This window comes from Stegodyphus dumicola, chromosome 2, assembly GCF_044657685.1.
Source record: "Stegodyphus dumicola isolate Sdum_Otavi_A_Nest chromosome 2, ASM4465768v1".
Classification (NCBI taxonomy): Eukaryota; Metazoa; Arthropoda; class Arachnida; order Araneae; family Eresidae; genus Stegodyphus; species Stegodyphus dumicola.
In genome coordinates, this window is record NC_140769.1 from 84,021,380 (window position 1) to 84,040,304 (window position 18,925).

The 18,925-nt window shown below is 31.0% G+C and overlaps 1 long non-coding RNA gene across 1 annotated transcript in view; it reads left to right on the forward strand.

Annotated features, from left to right (window-relative positions):
• LOC146998500 (uncharacterized) overlaps positions 1–18,925 on the forward strand; it is a 163,820-nt gene that overhangs the window by 38,285 nt on the left and 106,610 nt on the right. The window contains exon 2 of the long non-coding RNA XR_015039317.1: positions 14,284–14,428. This is a non-coding gene — a long non-coding RNA (uncharacterized LOC146998500). The remainder of the gene's footprint in view (positions 1–14,283; positions 14,429–18,925) is intronic.

Here is an 18,925-nt window from a genome sequence, read left to right on the forward strand (position 1 = left end):
TCAATATCAGATTAACAAACGTGAAAGAAAATAATTTGATCATTAACTAAGCAATTTTTATAGAGGTAAACTTATGCAGTTATTTATCTTCCTTTTTCTAAGCATTTTTAGACTGTATATTTGATGAAAAATCGTCAGTTAAACTTTATAAAGAAAGCTTAATTTATTAATCATATTTTGTTAATTAACTATATAAATTTAAAATTCTATTAAGCTTTTAAAGTTGCGTTAATTTTCTACTCATTTTAAGTTCAGTTTCCGTCTTCGTATTTTTTCAGCAAAAATTTTAGTTCGTTCAAATATATGAAATATAAAAGTAAAAGAATCCCTCTTTCCTTCTTGAGCTCTATGGTCTTTATACGAACGTGCATTTACATCTTTCAAAACCTGAAAACGCATGCGTGCGATGTTATCGTCATGCGATGATTTGTCGGTACCTTATATTTTACGACAATACATTTGACGACGATGTTTTTAAACTGCGAAGTTTTTGAACCGCTTTATTTTTGACCACGATGTTTTGGAACTGTAATGTTTTCTCTTTGCGATGTTTACTCTCACGATGTTTTGTCATGGACCTTATGAGGAATAGACTAACCTGGTAGGCGGGGCGCGCGTCACCGACATCATAGTGTCGGGAAGAAAGAGTAGGAACGATCTGGTTTAGTTTAACATTGAAACCTATGGCGTTTGTATCACATAACTCTTTTTAATTATTAAATGTGATACGTTGTATAGTAATGAGGTTATGAAAGCCACAGTTTTCTTGAAATGGGATTTAATATATCTCATTAAAGCACTTTTTACTGCATTTCGCGCATTTTTTCACGCGTAATTCTTGTACAAACATCTTTACTTTGGTAAAACGGTAAAAACTCTAGGCACAAAATTTATGAACTTAATTTTCCGTACAAATAACGTAAAAATAAGTAAGATTGATAGTACGTGATGCTTTGAAATAAATAAGGTAAAATTAAACAAGATCTGATAATTTTTTCTTTAATTTAATGACCATTTTCAGGCAGTGATTTTCAAAACTATAATAGCATTACAAAACAATCATTTATTTAATTATATCATCATCAACTTATTAACATTAAAGTGGAATAATTATTTTAGTAATTTATAAAATTCGGAGCATAAAATTTTCTAAGTCTAATGAAGGGGAGAAAAAGGTAAAATAAAATCTAGAAGCACTCAGATTTTATATTACGCCCAAAAGGAACCTTTTTTCAACATTTTGTGTGTTACCTGTATTTATTGAATATCATGTTCTTCGCCCGTAAAACACATACATTTGAAAACAGCATATCTATAGAATTTCCGCACTGGAGATAAAACTGTTATTTTCAGTACAGAGCTCTCTCTGAACTCGTTGAGTTTGCTAATTAAAAATTCGTTAAAGTTTTACAAAATATGAAATATATTAAAACAAATTCGGAATTCAGCCGTCCAGATGCCCATGTTCGGGTAGAGGATTACATTATTCAGAATTTGATGGCTCTAGATATTGTCGTTCTTGTCACAGTGCGAGAAGCATACATGTATTCATACAGATTCTTCATTATTTAATTTCTTTAAATATAATATAGGGCGATAATATTTGGTAAAAACAATTTGCAAGGAGACACGGACATTTATAGTAAAACAGCGCAAAATGCCGCTTTGAAATTATCAGCCTTTCTAGGCTACCGCCCCTTTGGGCTAATAAGTTAAATTAAATGTAAATAAAAAAAGACATCTTATGCAGAACTAAAAATAAATTTAAAATTAATCACTATAAAATACAAGCAAAATTAATTATTACGGTTAAATAAAATTTTAATATTAGAATTAAATGTATAAAAATTATTAAGGAGTCAAAATTGTTTATCACTGTGATGTATTATGAAATATAATTGAAATAAAATTCCTTTACAGAAATTGTGCTATAATATTCATCTATAATTTTAAAAAAGCAGCACAATTTAGAATTTTAAACAAAACTTTCAAAAATTTTTTAAATGATTTAGTATTTTTTTACTTATTTACACCAATAATAAGCATAAAAATTGCAAGAGAAAATTGCTTGTTTGAAATTTTCTACTAGTTCAGATTTAAAATATTATTTTCTAAAAGAAGTAGTTCCAAATTTCCTTACAGCATAGGAAAAGCTAAAACAATATCCAGCCCTGAAAGCGTGCAATAGCTTTATAATTATTTGGAACGTTAATTATGCTTGATAAATACGCTACAGTTTTAAAAATCAATGTCAATTTCAAAAATAAAAATATGGAGAAATTCTAATTTTTGAAATGAGGCGCTACAACCAGCTTTTTTTTTTTTTTTTTTTTTTTTTTTTTTTTTGACAATTATACACGCTGCCAATAGGCAACCACTGTTAAATTTCTGCAAGTCGTCCCTACTCCTTCGGATGCGATCAAGGTGACAGCCAGGAACGCCTCAGACGAGGGAGAAAACCCATTTGGGTTAGTCTATTTCTTATAAGGTCCATGTGTTTTGTACCACGACGTTTTCTCCTTGCGTTGTTTCCTCCACGACGTTTTCGTCCGCGATGTTTTCGGCAGACACCGCCTATTGGAGCGTGTTAGACGTCATACTGAGACCTTTTATCCGTCGAGCTCTATGCGGGCGGGCGTTATCGTCTATAAATATCGCGTAAGTACCCATTACAGCGATAAAAGGGCGCACAAGAGGGGTAGATTGCGTTCGTTAAATTCAGAAGGAATTTCGCTAAAAGGAGTAGCTAAAATTTCAAAAAAATTTATACTCCATATTCCATAATGGGCTTTGTTACCATTTTTTTAAACTGAATTTTCATAAAAATATAAATAATGTCTCAATTTTTCTGCGGACGATCAAAACGTTTTCACGGACCACCAGCGGTCTGTGGACCACCGGTTGGTTAAAATATTATATTGCATACGAGGTTTTGAAAAAGCACTTTAAATAAAGGGACAAAGTATTGTTTGATATTGAAAGTCATTCCGAAATTCATGAAATTTTTTAATTCATAAAATGAAAAATAATAGAAATTCTAATATGAAAGCCTAATTGCGCTCTAAAACATATTTTAATATTTACCATTTGCGAGAAGCCATTTAGAAACTTGTTTCAAGAATCAGCATAGAAATAAATTACCTTTAATGTAACACAGATTACAAGCAGTAAAAATATTTACCAGTTAAACTAGTTCTAAGAGCCTGTTAAAACTTGGAGATGCTATTCTTTCACCCAAAGGAATTTTAATGTGATGATTATAAAATGTTTCAAACTGGACTTACTTTTGAGGCGTTACTGGAATATTTTTGATGAAGATTCAAGTCCTGCGTCGTGGGACTTAGCAGGCCAGTAGACGTAATACATAAAAAGTCTGCTGTTCTGTTAAGACCCATGACGAAGTACTACTAGTAGGAGCATGCATGAAGTTGTTCCAAACTGTCTGAAAACGAAAGCAAATAAATTAAAAATACTATTGGATAAAGCAGTCCATTTCATTATTTAATAATTTTTGAATATTCTGCATAGTTGTCATAGTTGTTAGTTAGTAATCTGCATAGTTGTCATAGTTATTAGTTAGTAATCTGCATAGTTGTTAGTTATTGCATAAAATGCTTGTCATGTTTATAATTATCAAACGTATGTGTTGTCTAAAATATATTTACATAGCAGGCATTTCTTTGATGAAACCAATTTTTGCTTAATTAACGTACAAAATTGTATTATGTTGTTCTGGTTAAGAATTTTATGCCTTTAGTTAAGCTGCATGCAATAATTCTGGAATTATAAACAATTTAAAAGTTTTTAAGTGCGGCTAAACCTAATTTTTGATTAGCTTGGCAACCACGTTTGTTTACATTTGAAACTTAGCAGAATAGTGGATGATTTGCCAATCTAGAGAAATTAAGCTTTGCAACACCAAAGTAACGTCTTTTTTTATTATTGAAAATTAAATTATGCTTAATTCATTCCAGAATTATCATTTAAGTTATTAGCTTGTTTTCGCGTAGAAACTGTAATTTTAATTGTTTTAACTGTACTTGGTGTTTAAGGTGTTTTTATATCCTTCAAATTTTTGTGCTGCCAAAAACTGTTTCTTTTTAGTCCAAAGGATCTCTGAGGGATTATAGTTTTTGTTTGGGCATTTTGCGTTGAAATCTTTAAAAAGCTGTATCACTTTTCAAACCGTTACCCCCAAATATTGTCACCCTGTATTATATTTGAAGAAATTAAATATTTATTATAATAAAAGAACCTGCATAAATATATGTATGTTTCTCGCATTGCGATAAAACAACGGTACCTAGAGCCATTAAATTTTGAATAACGTAATCCTACTGCGAATATGGGCATCTGGAAGCCCAAATTTGAAATTTGGAATTTGTTATATTATCGATTTCATATTTTGTAAAACTTTAAGGAATTTCTGATTAATATACTTGAGGATTTCAAAGCGAGTAATGGCAACATTGTACAGAAAAAAGCATTTTTATCTCCAGTGCGTGAGACTGTGTATCGGAAATCCTAAAGATATGATCAATTTAAAATTATTTTGCGATAATTGCTTTTGAACTAAATTTTATGGTTAGTGCGAAGAACATGATATTTAATAAATAAAAGTTACACACAAAATGTTAAAATATTACATTATTGTTTAATTTATTTTAATTGTTTTAGATTTATTAAAGTATTTGAATATAACTTGTGGTAATTCTTCAGATGATATAATTTTTGTGTACTCTGAATTATAAATTGAATTTTGGAATTCGTTTTATTATCGATTTCATATTTTATAAAACTTTAACGAATTTCTGATCAATAAACTAAAGGATTTCAAATTTAATCTATTGTGGTTTATGCACTATTCACGATGTAGATTTAATTAAAAATTCGTTAATTAAATATGTTTAAATTAAATTCAGGAAAATTGCGAATAGGTTAATATTCCGTACACGGAAGTCATGTGGTGTACACATCAGAAATGTTTTTATAATGTTCACGCTTTTAAAGATCTGACGTCATTTTCTTAACAGGCTAATTTTATACCCATTTTTGAAACGTGAAAAAACTGGCAACGTTTGGATAACAGTTCGGTAGTAAACATAGATAAAAAATAAATTAATAGAAGTTTAAATTTAATAGAAATGCTAAAATAATCACAGTTTGTCTTTCATTTGAAAATACTGAAATTTAGACTTCCTTTCGGAAATGTTCCTCATTTTAAAAGGTTTTTTGTTTCCTGAATAATAAACAAAAGTGCTATGAACACAAATGCACTAGCATCAATATTATCTTGAATTATTAAAGTAATTTTATTTATTAAAAAGAAACTGAAGAACGAAAATTGCATCTAAAAGTCCCCTTCATAGCACACTTTTTGGATTAATAATTAACTTTTATGTTAATATGAAGAGACAGCAATAAAACAGAAAAACCTTATGGTAGTATTAAAAATTTGCATAGCATAATTTTTTGGAGTAACATACCAAGGAGAAAAATAATCTTAATGGTTATAAAACAGTAAGCATAAATTTTCATACAGCCAATAAATCTTTTGAATCTTTATAAGGTTATTAATTATATTCTCCGCAAATGTTCACTCTCCAATAAATACCCTCAGTCACCTCATCTTATTTAGCTCAATTATAGATTTTCATCAGTATAATCTAACTCCATTAAAGAAATTATGAATAATTCAACGCTTTCTAAAATATACGATAACTTAACTGCCACTAGTCTATATCCTTCTCCTGTGTATAGTCGAATTAGCAAGTGAAGAAAAATTTTGTCCATAACTGACAGAAGGAACATTTATAGAATTAATTATCTTTAGATTTAAATATTGTAATAGCATTCATAGGTACTTATGCATGTAAAAATATAATTTCAGGATTTCACACCTCGTGTTAGTTAGAATACAGTTCAGTTAAACATTGGTAAACTAAGAAAATTTTAGAACTTTGTTTTCGAAATGAATGTGCTCATCTTGAAATTAAAAAAAAATATGCTTATATTGAAATTTTAAAAAATATGCTCAATTTGCATTGAAATATATTGAAAGTAAAATATGCGGAAGTAGTTACTTTACGTATATTATGCAGAAATTCAATTTGAAATTAATGCAAAAATATTAATTTTATTACTTCTTAAAGTAAATGTAACATGAATAAAATTTGTAATCTTTGTCAAGTTACTGTTTATATACGAAACTATTTAAACATAAGAAGGTAGGAAATAATAGGAAACAAAACCTTCACACGATGAAGCAAAACGCAGATATAAGAACGCTAAATGTTTCTTTACATCTCCAACTAAGGCAGTTTACCTATATGCAAACTTGTTAAAAAGACGGTATCAGACCAAAAGCTCTCACCTAAAGGGTGTAGGCAGGAGAAGGCCAGTTCGAACACCTCTTGTGGTGACACTGCACTTATGTATGCTACATTGGGATATGTTAGTACATCCGTGTTATCTATACACTAAAAAAGCACTGTTGTACTGAAATTCGATTTGCAAGTAATTTTATTTGAAACACATTGTAATGCGAAGTACAATAAATGATAAACAAATGTTGCAAAACTTAAACCGTTAATTGTACTTTAGAAGAAAACTGCAATACTGGAAAAATTTTACCAGAACACTATGCCACATTTAGAACACATTTAGAGAAATAAATTACAAAAACGTTTTGCTTTTTGTGGTCAATAATATTACTTCAAACTATGATGAAAACGAAAAATTACCGTTTAGACTAACGTGTCAGGATGTTGAAGCCTATGGAAAATGATTTTTCGTGATGTATTTTTATAAAGGTTAAACGCAAGGAATTACAATTTGGATTGAATTATAATTAATTTCTTCGTCGCAAGCTGACGAAGCTAATGTCAGCTTGTAAGACCATGCTTACAGTAATTTTCATCAAAACAGACAATTTCTCTGTAGGTTTAATTACAGAGCTGCTTACCTCTGATTGTTTTCACATTCTTTAGAAGAAAAACACCATTTCATAGATGTTGAAGCCTATGGAAAATGATTTTTCGTGATGTATTTTTATAAAGGTTAAACGCAAGGAATTACAATTTGGATTGAATTATAATTAATTTCTTCGTCGCAAGCTGACGAAGCTAATGTCAGCTTGTAAGACCATGCTTACAGTAATTTTCATCAAAACAGACAATTTCTCTGTAAGTTTAATTACAGAGCTGCTTACCTCTGATTGTTTTCACATTCTTTAGAAGAAAAACATCATTTCATAGATGTTGAAGCCTATGGAAAATGATTTTTCGTGATGTATTTTTATAAAGGTTAAACGCAAGGAATTACAATTTGGATTGAATTATAATTAATTTCTTCGTCGCAAGCTGACGAAGCTAATGTCAGCTTGTAAGACCATGCTTACAGTAATTTTCATCAAAACAGACAATTTCTCTGTAAGTTTAATTACAGAGCTGCTTACCTCTGATTGTTTTCACATTCTTTAGAAGAAAAACACCATTTCATAATAGCTCTAATAGGGTTACAACAACAGGGTTAGAGGGCACAATATATATTGCCTCATTGAATTAAAAATCGATTTAGTGTACGGGGTAATTCTCTGATTTTTTATCTTTGCTGTGATTTATCTCACTTCTCTGCAAGAAACATCAAGATAAGTGCAATAATTTTCTTGTTGCAAAGAGCTGAAGATTGCATCCGTCGTTGACATAAACCTTGGGCACCTCGTAGTTGAAGTATGATTTTATCTAGCTCTATTCCAATTTTGAAGGAGAATTCCATGGTCACACGCTCCTCTTTTCCTACCACAAAACCTTTTGAAACGGTTTTCGACTCTCCGTGTATTTTAAGTATCTTCATACAGGAAAGACAATATACAATATACACTAGACATCTTAGAGTCATCCCAAATTTGAACCCATGCCAAACAATGCGGCAGCCAGCATTGCTAACCACTATACGAATCACGGCGCTTGAGAACAATTTGAGAATAAATGACCCACTTTGGGCTTTGATTAGAATATTACATAACATTAGAACCATATAATTTAATATTTAAAATCTGTAATAACAATGTGTTACGTTTTGTGGCCCAGTGTACCTATTCTTCGGATCATTAAAATTGCCAGCCCTTGAAATAATCATAATTATTTTAGATTATCATAACATTATATACCATTATAATGGACGGATAAAATGATTAAAATTTCAAGTGATTTTCAGACACAAAACGTACACAAATCAGTGCAATATATGTGATATCAGCTATTATATGACTGTAAATGTATACAAACAGACTTTGGATGCCAGTTAAAGGTACTGCAGTCTATGCGGCTTCCGTCCTATGACAGATTTCATCTGTCACGTTGGCTTCCGGTTATTCTCATGCCTGTCTCTCTGTAATCATTGAAGAGACGTTTAAATTGGTGAGAGATACTTGGAATTTTGCCTAGAATGGAAGCCGGTCACACTGCCTTTTGAAAATTAGGACGATAGATACCTCGAAAATATGAGACAGCCATAGGCATCAAGACATGAATAATGTAGTGGTTGATGGTCAAAGTAACAATACACGGACTAGAGATGTTTGGATTATTTAATTAATGCAAAGCTTTCGATGGCTATCTGCCTAAAGAAAGGAATGATTTTATGGAGGATTTTCTGAAGGAAGTTGAGACTCGTACGAATATTACACATGCGGAAAACTACGAAAATGCCCATGCAGTGAGTCCGTTCGCCGGGTTTCGAACCCCGAACCAAACTACCAGTTTTCAGCAACTTTATCATTCAGCCGCTAGTGGCTAGGGAAATGGGATACGTATCGATTGGCACGCCATACTATCAAACCTGGCGTTAACGAAAAATAGAAGCTTCCAATATTCCTTCCCCTTCATACGTCCATATACGGATAACGAAGATCATGATGACATTAGCAAAACTAGGATGCGTCTGAGATGATGATTCATTGAGGTGCCCGTGTGAGTTGTTGACCGTAGAGTGGACGTACAGTGGACAATACAGTTGTTGCTAACTAGCTGATAATCTGCAGTGTTTTGGAAGATGTTTTACTGCGATGATTTCGACTTTATTCATGCAAATACGTGGTGCTGAATAACACATCGAATTTCCTTACTCAGTTTGAGAAATGTGATGGATACCTGATTTTGTTTTATGGTTCTAACGTACAGATAAGATGCCTATCGTCTCTAGCATTAGTTAGTGGAGATCGCTGAGATCCTGCACGTTGCTCTGTGTAAACCCATGATTACCCATTACTTATCTTACCAAAATCAAATTACTCGCTGGATCTCGACCAACGCGAACAACAGCTTACTATAATCAGGCTATGATTGTTACATGCTACGATTCTTACACGATGGCTATGATTCTTACACAGGCTGTGATTCTTAAACAATCGAATTCTGAATCATATTGTTATGAGTGTTTCGTTTATATATGAAGCATGAAACAGAACTCCAATTCAAAAACAACGAGTGAAAATTTCCGAATGAATATCTGTCTTTCCTTCGACCTTCTTACACTTAAAGTTACTATTGTTGCCCTAAATGTGTGCATGCTGTGAAATGTTCATATGTTGTGCATCCCAACATATCCTTCCTTTCATACAAGTGTCAAGGTAATAGTGTGCGTCCTTGATGGTGTAGCAATTTTAATGTCCAGCAATTTGTTCCTTTCAATTATGAAATATACTTTCCAGGAACGTTATTTATTCTCCAGTTGTTTTAGGATTTTATTTAAATTTTTAAGTTCTCAACCATTAGTAGTACTTTTGTAATGATCTGATATGCTTATGACGCTAATACTGTAGTCTATAAAAACTTACAGGAGAATTCAAATTGAGTTGTTACATGTTTTAAGAAATTTTCCAATGAAAATGTTTCTTCTAAAATAAAAACTATACTAAATCTGTCAGGCTTACATCATTATCTTACAAATCTTGGAATCTAAAATTGAATTGGATTTGATAAAAATGGCCCTGATAAGTTAGATATTACACTAAATATGCGTCCCAACCAAGTTAAATATTGGATGGCATTTATAGTAATGTTTTTCGTTTATCTGATTGGCTAAAACTTACAGGCAATACAGAAGGTAAATATGATATAATGCGGAATTAGTTTCCAAAGGTGACGCAGTTTCGAGGAAATTATTACTAGAGAGGAAGGTTTTGGTTTACAAAGGTTTCAGTTCTCAAGAATTTAGGTTCCGAAATAACTACTTCATCAGCGTTACGCAAGCTTTGTGGCACATATATTAATCTAGAAATGGCGGATTCTAGAAATTCTTTATTTTTGGTAGTCTTTACTTTTAGAGTAGAGAAAAGAAATACCTAAATTAAAAATGAAAAATTATGAAGCTATTAATAAACTAAATTATATAGTCGATTTACATAGTTTTTATTATATATATTTCTATCATAATTAAAACGAAAATTGAAATTCGATACATGTATTCATCTTGTAATAGAGTTGCTAGTAAATAAATCTTTCTATAAAATATATAAATACATGTTAAGACTACGAAAACGCGTCCAGATTTGAAATTCCAAAAAGAACATGCGCTTAAATACAAAAAATAAAAATTAAATGAGATAAAGGGAAAATTGACGTCTCCCGGTGCATCTTCTTCAGAGGTTCGGCGCATCGAAAAAAATAAATGGATCAGCTTATTTCTGAAACAATGACACAAATTTACTAAATATAAAGCTTAAGTAAACTACTACTAAAGTGCATGGATCAGCCTGCATGTGAAGTGCATTAACCTTAAATTAAAGATAACCTAAATTTACTTTACATATTTTTATTAACTGCTATGTTCCATATAGATCCGTTAAATGAAAAATAAGTGCATTAAAAATTCTAGAACTATTTAAAACGATCCGAATATAGCGGGTGTAGATCAAATAAAATTCCCTTTTAAAATTTCACTAATGTTTCATTAGTTAAAAAAAATTAATTACATTTACACATAAAATATAAACTCATTCCAACAGCAATTTATGAATAGATTATAAACCACCAGATTATGAAACTTTTGTGCAGCCAAAACCTGACAGTATTTTCAACAGATTATTTGATCGATTAATTATTATATTCCCTCTTTAAAATTGAAATAAATATATGCGTGTTTATTTCAAGGAAAAGTTAATTGTTAAAGAATTAATCATTAAAGAATTGATCAGTTAAATATGTTATCGTATTTTTGTATATTTTTTAGGATCGAATTAATTTCCGAAATTATATTTTCCTTCCCCAGAGTAAACTGTTTAAACATTAAATTCTATAATGTTTCATACACGATTTTAATTTTCTTTTAGTATAAAATACCTTATCTCTTAAATTTGACTTTAATTTTATTCAATGTATTTCATTAAATTACGATATTATGTCCCCATCAACTCCAAATTAACTTTATTTTTTAGCTAGTAAAAAACTTCAGAGAATTTTTGGCGGCTAGAAATAGGTAATAAACAAGTTTAAAATAAATATACTTTTATCGGAGAATCTAGATCTTTTTATCCACATCACATTTTATTTGCGTCTCTAGGCAAAATGCTTGTGGAATTTATTTTTATTGAGAGCAGAAACCACATTCATGGCTTTTTGAGTTTTAATTTGAAACTAAATTAACATTTAATTTACGTGAAAGAAGAATGATAAAATTTTCTTCTTTTTAAATATAATACTCAGACTTTGGCACATTTGACACATATTAGACTACTGCTTTTGCAAACAAGAGAATGGCGAATATTTACAAATTTTAAAAGGGCGTATGTTGACATCTTCTTGAATTTTTAGTGTTGTTGTTTTTACTGAAATTCTAAAGAATTTGAAACAAATGTTTTCACAAAGTTTGAAATTTTTGTATAAAATTGAGTTTTAATTAAAAAATGTTGCATATTGAATTTCCATAACAAAATTGTATAATTTACATTAACTGATTAATAGAAGCTAAGTATTAAAATATGATAAAGTTATGGGTCAACAGAGGCTAAATCTTTGAGGGAAAGTTTCAAAATAGTGCAATTTAAATGGCAGAGCTGAAAATACATTTTCTCAATAAAGAAATACTTGATATTACTAAGGAAACTGAACAGATGTAAAAATATAAAGCAGTAAGAACAAAATTACAAAATAAAAATGTGTAAACTAAGACACAAAATATGTGAAATGCATAGCTAATTTATTTCACAAAGGAGGGAAATAAATATAAAGCAGACATGTAAACATTTCTACTGCAAATTTATGATTATATTGCACCATTCTGAATAATTATGCAATAAAACTAATAAACTGGAATAACAAAATAAGTAGCAAATTGTGATCATTTTCAGTGTTATTATTCCTAAAACATATTACTTGTATAACAGAACTGTTAGCATGTTTCAAAAACATTTCCTTTGTATTTTTGATTTTAACTAACTTTTCAAAAATTTTATAACCCTTTTTTTGAAGTTATTAGTATTTCTCAATATTTCTTATTCAAATGATTTTGGGTTTAGACTTTTTTCTGAGAAACGGGACGCGCTCAATTTTGCTCAGCAGAAGCTAGTTATAAATTAGACTTTACAAATTCGATTGATTCATTTCCGCTTTAAAGTAAACCAAGGACCATACTATCCGTTAAATGTTTGGGGCATTATTTTCAACATAAAATAATTAATTTTTTATCAAGTATTTATGCTCTTGATATGCAAATAAAATCAGATTATATTCCTAAAATCAGATTTATATTACATTTGTTTATCTTCAAAATGTCCTTATTACTTAATTTTAAATATTAGGTAACGACATGGAATTTAGAATATAATCATTTTCGAAGAACTCAAAATTCTAACTGCATGGCTTATGAAAGAAAAACTGAAAATTTTCATTTCATAAGGAAATTATGCTTCTGAGCAAAGCTGTTCGCACCAGTTCGTTCCACAAAAGCACCGAGAAAATTGAATTATTTGAATCAAATATGTCCCCATATATCTTACACACAGATATATATATATATATATATATAATACAAATTTGATTAATATAACCATTCTGTGAGTAACTTCCATTATTTTTTAAATTCGACAAATAGTTAGATATCTATTAAACAAGCGCAGAAATAGATGATACATTATTGTAAGGAATTATTGCGCTCCATTTACTTGTCCCTGTAGTACACGTAGTTAGCGCACCTAGCAGTTGATAGATCCGTGGTTCGGATTCCAGTTAGAACACAGTAGATGTTATCATTACTCTATTTGATAAAGCCTGAATATCTTATCTGTGGCTCTCACATTGAAAATACAGTGGACAAAACTCATCCCAACTTGGATTTCGCCGTCTTTAACTTATATCTTTCCAGTCGCTCTTTGAATGAGATAAGAATTACATAAATACGCATGCGACCTACTAGCGTAGCTCTGCCTGCTGTTATAATGCAAGGCAGTAGTATTCAGCTTGTGATTGGAAGATTCTTGAATAAAACCTCGACGAATCACATTTGATTTTTGATGTTTTCCACTCCAAATATATACCTAATAATATCAACTAATAATAAAGAACTAATAATAAAAAACATACCTCATTTACTGCACAGCAATGAATATGCGTTATCTCATATCTAGGAAAAATATCCTTCCTTCCTTAAAGATATTTGAATCAACTATCGGATATAAACAATATTAGGGAACATAACCGCCTTACTTTCCAGTTTACTTCTAGTTAAATGTCTGATTGTGAGATGTACGAAAGTAAGAAATGCACTCAAGAACAAAGCTTTTTGAAAGATGTAGACATAAAAGAAAGGTGTTAATTAGGCACATGTGGCCTATATCCGTGTTTATGTATCTTATATCCACATAAATGGCATTAAAATTAATTACTGTATTTACGCGCCAAACAAAGAAGCACTGTATCAACATAAAATATTATTTGTATTACATTTAAAATGAATACTCCGTAACTGTAACTGTTATATTATATAAACTACAGTTAAAATGTTCAGAAAATTCAAAATTTATGTATTTACCTGGATGAAAAGTTAAATTTCTGAATGGTTTTTCAACGTAGTTTCTTAATTAAGAAATAGTTATCGAGCTTTCAAAGTACATCCAAAACAATAACATGTATGTCGTACTAATTTCAATACGATTAATACTTAATTAGCCGCATTCTTCATCGCATAGGAAGAATAAATATTTGATCAGATATGAAAACTTTTCGCGCTCTATCTGCTTTTTTAATAAACGTGCGTAGATTTTAATCTTACCACTTCATTTTTCAGCTCGTTTACTACTAGTATAAGAAAGTGGTTGGCCTTGAGATGTGAAAAGATAAATTTTACAATTCCCAAGAAAACTTCTGCCTATTCTCTCCTACAGCTTTGAGAGTTATCTAATTGCAGGAGTTCCAAGGGATTTTCCAATGCGGTAAGTTATTACAGGAAATAGTCTAACCTTTTGGGATTGTTATTATTATTATTGGTAGTAACTGAGCACTTGTTTTGTGTATACGGAAACACAATAATAATAGGTGTTAAAATTGAAACATACATCAGGATTCAATTCAGGTTTCTCTTAAATATCTTCAGTGTTTGAACTCAAATTCATCATTATGTTATTTGATTACCTTAGTCGCAAAGGGAGATAGGATAAAACAGAGATTTTGTAATAGCATTTTGTTTCTGGGAACATCGTGTACATTTAGCAGCAATTAAGCAGATGTTGCAGAACATTATCTATGTGAAGTGCACCAGAACACTAGGTTTTAAAATTTAAATGTGATAATATACTGAACACAAATTCTTTCGTAAGCAAACACTATACGGTCAGTAGCCCCAGAAATCATCACCTTGTTTCTGGAAATATTGAAAACCATTTTGGGGACTGATGGGTAAGTCTGCATTTATTGATGCTAGTTAAATTATGCTGACAACGAAAGTTAAGAAAATTCTTGTTACTGAAAGAAATTTTCGTTGAGAATGGTTTTACCACCTGTTTCAAAATAATATAATACATTTATACTAAATGAAATACAAATAACAAAAGGTGAAAGAAGCAAATTTACGAATGCATTATTTAGGCTATAATCGTTCCCTATAAGAATCAAGAACCTGCAAACGGTCGAGCGATGAAATAGCTGAATACTGGTACCTCGAATCCGGTTCAATTTTCATTAAAGAGACTGTGTGCATGCAAGTTTTTGTATTTTTTTAATGTGTAATATGCATATGAGCTAGTTTTCCTTAGAATATCCTTCACGAAATCATCCTTCCACCTAAGCATATAACTCCCACGTGTTTCTGTCACAATCCAATCCAATCAATTGCAACATAGAGGTATAAAAGAGAATAAGTGAAACTGTGGTTTGAAATAATTTAATGATATCAATCACATATTTTTTAATAAAATTTATCGAATCTATGTTTTGGAAATTCCTGCTATGTTCATTTAGAAATCAATTAAGTACATTTTTACAATCGGTCTACCATAAAGCGAGAGATATAATTGTTTATAAATCATTTACTAAAGTCAGAATTTAAATGTGCAAGTAAGGAACTGGCATTTTTCCATATTTCCTTCTTTAGAATAAATATTCCAATTGGTTTGAGATTAAATTAAAACTAATCAGTAGCTTTAAGGTAAAGCGAAATCTTAAGTAAACAGAATATTAACAGACTGAGCAGTGTCAGATACCCAAGCAGGACTGTTGGCGTGACACATGAGGAGCCGGCTGTTATTGCCTTTAGCCTAAGTTCGAATATCGGAGATGGCATAATTGTTTGTAAATGTATTACGATTTGTGTTAGGTGTGCGTTTAAGATACTGTAAAGGCGAAAATCTTCTCAAAAGGTTTGGTAGAAGAGTAAGGATGGCAGACATTCAGATTTCTCTCTTTGGCGTTTACCATCGAAACTGGAATCAAAACTAGAATAGAGTAGTCCCCAATTTGGCGAGTGTAACTAGGTCGATCCCTGTGGTGCATTCTGGTAGCATCTTTGGTTCTGATATGCTTAAATGAGTGACCAGTTCTTACCATTCCAAATGAAAGTATTAAATCGCAAGCACTAGGCTACATTAAACAATAATAGCAGTCATCCGTTATTATCATTATAATGCAAGCCTTAGTGCACGCTTCATACTCAAATTTATTAAAAAATATGTGTTAAAATTGTACTCTATTTTATGTTATTCGTGTTAACTATTTTCATTGATGTGAGAAGGTAGAGGTCACTGAAAGTTTTTTTTTTGAAGTGAAATATCAGAAATATGTTTTAATTTAATCAAACAACGAAATGAAATTTTTTAATAAATACATAAATAAGTAAATATTAAATTGAAAGAAAGGTTTTTAGCTCTCACTATAGTAAAAAAATATTCTCTACTCGAAATCTCAAGCTAACTAATTATGCAGTTAAATATGATAATTTTGTTTTAACAATTTATTCATTCCTTCGAGGAAAGCCGAATTTTAAAACTATGCCATAATATAATATTACTATCTAGCGAATACTTTCATAAATAAGGAAACCACAACTACAACACCGAATTAGAGTAGATTCTCTGTTTATACGGTTTCGAGAAAGCATTGTGAAAAAAAATATACTCCCCCCCCCGAAGAAAGATTCGAATATTATTTAAACAATACGTAATGGTAATACTATTCATTTTTGTAATTTTTACAGTTATTGCATGTATTTACTATTGGCATGCGCAGAGCGGTCAACGGGAGGATCGAAAGTCGCTAGAAACTACGCAGTATATTTTAGTTAGCTGTGTGGAGTTCGTTGGATATTCTGGACGTTTAGCGTGATCTATGTGGTGTGGCGTGTTTTCTTTGTACTTCGCCGTATAGATTGACTTAAAAATGTAAAAGGTAATACCAAATTTACGTAACATAAATGAAAGCCAGTTTCGTCATAGGTTAAAATAAAAATTTTAAATTGTCTTCAAAACAAGGTTGAACATACTGTGACTAGGGAATTTGGTTTCAATGATGCCTCGATGAAAACCACTAACAAAAATTGCTACTGTAAGAAAATCGGTATCTTCTGGATCAAACGTTAGTGAAAAATCAACATCATATATAAAAGATGTCATTACAGAAAAAAAAGGAGAAATACTTTTTTGACATGGATAGAAAAAAAATACTTAAAAAGGAATTCCCGTGCATTGCAACATTAATTAAACAGATGGCTTTAAATTTTATGTAAAAAAAAAAAAAAAAAAAACCGGATAATGCTGAGGAGACGAAACTCCGTCTGTATTAAAGCCCTTATATGTTCCTGTATTAGAGCTGACTGCAGCTCATTTGCTTTCAAAGCTTGTCAGTTCTTTCAACAGTATTTTGAGCAACTGAAAACTTGAAATCTTTGCATGGACCGATTGTATGATTGTGCTAGCATGGTTATCATCATCGCTTCTCAGGTGGGAAACTTTCATCGTTAACAAATCATCCGAAATCTTGGAGATTTTGCCGAGGTTTCATTAGAATTACGTTCCTTCAGAATTTAATGCAGCAGATCTTGTTCCTAGAAGTGTTTTTCCAGAATAGCTCATAATAAATCCACTATGGAACCAGGGCCCTACCTGTTTGAAGAGTTGATTGAGGAAGAGATTAATACAGAATTTTAATTTCATGCTGGTTTGGAAAATAACATTTTAGTACTCTTTTAGCATATCTTCCTTATCAAAAAATGTTCGAATTATGTGCTATTGCAAAAGATTTATCAAACTTTCAAAGTAAAAATTCGTTTGCGAACTTGTAAGGCTTTGAGCGAAATTCCACCTTTAACGGAATAAAAAGAGGCATTATGGAATTTACTATCATGAATACAGCAATATATTTTAGGGATGATATATTAAACATATAATCCAACAGAACATATAATATCCAACAGACCTCTGGAAATTAGTGCATTGGAGGCAGACCTTTCTTTGAATATGCTTTCTTTACGGGTGGGAGGTGGCATTCAGCATTCTAAGTTAAATTATACTGTTAAGTATTTATTAATTATTCCATCTTCTAGTAGACTTAAAGAAACGTTAAACGATATCACATTACATACTTACATGCAAGATCTACAGAAAACAAATACTTCTACTCTAGTAATGTCTCACTTTCCAGAATCTAGTACAGTAGAATTAGAAGACCTTTTTTCATCTACGCTATTGACTATATGGGACCAATAACTTTTAAATTTAGTAAAGGTCATGATGTTTATGATTTATGTTGCGTTATTTGTTTGCATGGAAGCATAATTTATTCTCCTAAAAGGTATATCAGATTTAACTACCGATTCTGTTATTGCTTCATTGAAGAGGTTTGCTGCCAGTCGACGTGCACGGCAACTTATTTTCGGACATAATGAAACTAATTTTGTAGAAGGAAGAGGAAATTGCTTGAGGTGGAAATATCGTTAAAAAATTACAAAATTCAGAAGACGTCAATGGCATTTTAGCCACTTTTTCAATTTAGCGGCTTACGATTCCTCTTTCTTCTTCACATATTAGTGGTATAGGGGACTGCAGAATTAAATCTATAAAGTTTCATCGCAGAACAATTACAAGGGAGACTATATTTATGTCTGAAGGCGTGTTTACTTTGGTTGCAGAAACAGAGGACATTTTAAGTTCTAGGCATCTAATTCATATTATTTCATCTATATGAAGTTTAGATGCCTTAATTCCTTCTCATTTACTTGTAGCAGAAATTACCACAGGTGTTTCTATATATAGCTCTACTAATCTTCAAGACATTCGTTCCAAGTAGAATCTGCTGTAAAAAATAAAGCAGGAATTCTGGAAGAGATGGCGCAGTTAATGCCTTGCAGTGCATACATACCTTGCAGTGTAGAGCAAAATGGATAAGGGATCGGCTTATTCAGAAAAAGTCAATGGCGGTTTAGCCACTTTTTCAATTCAGCG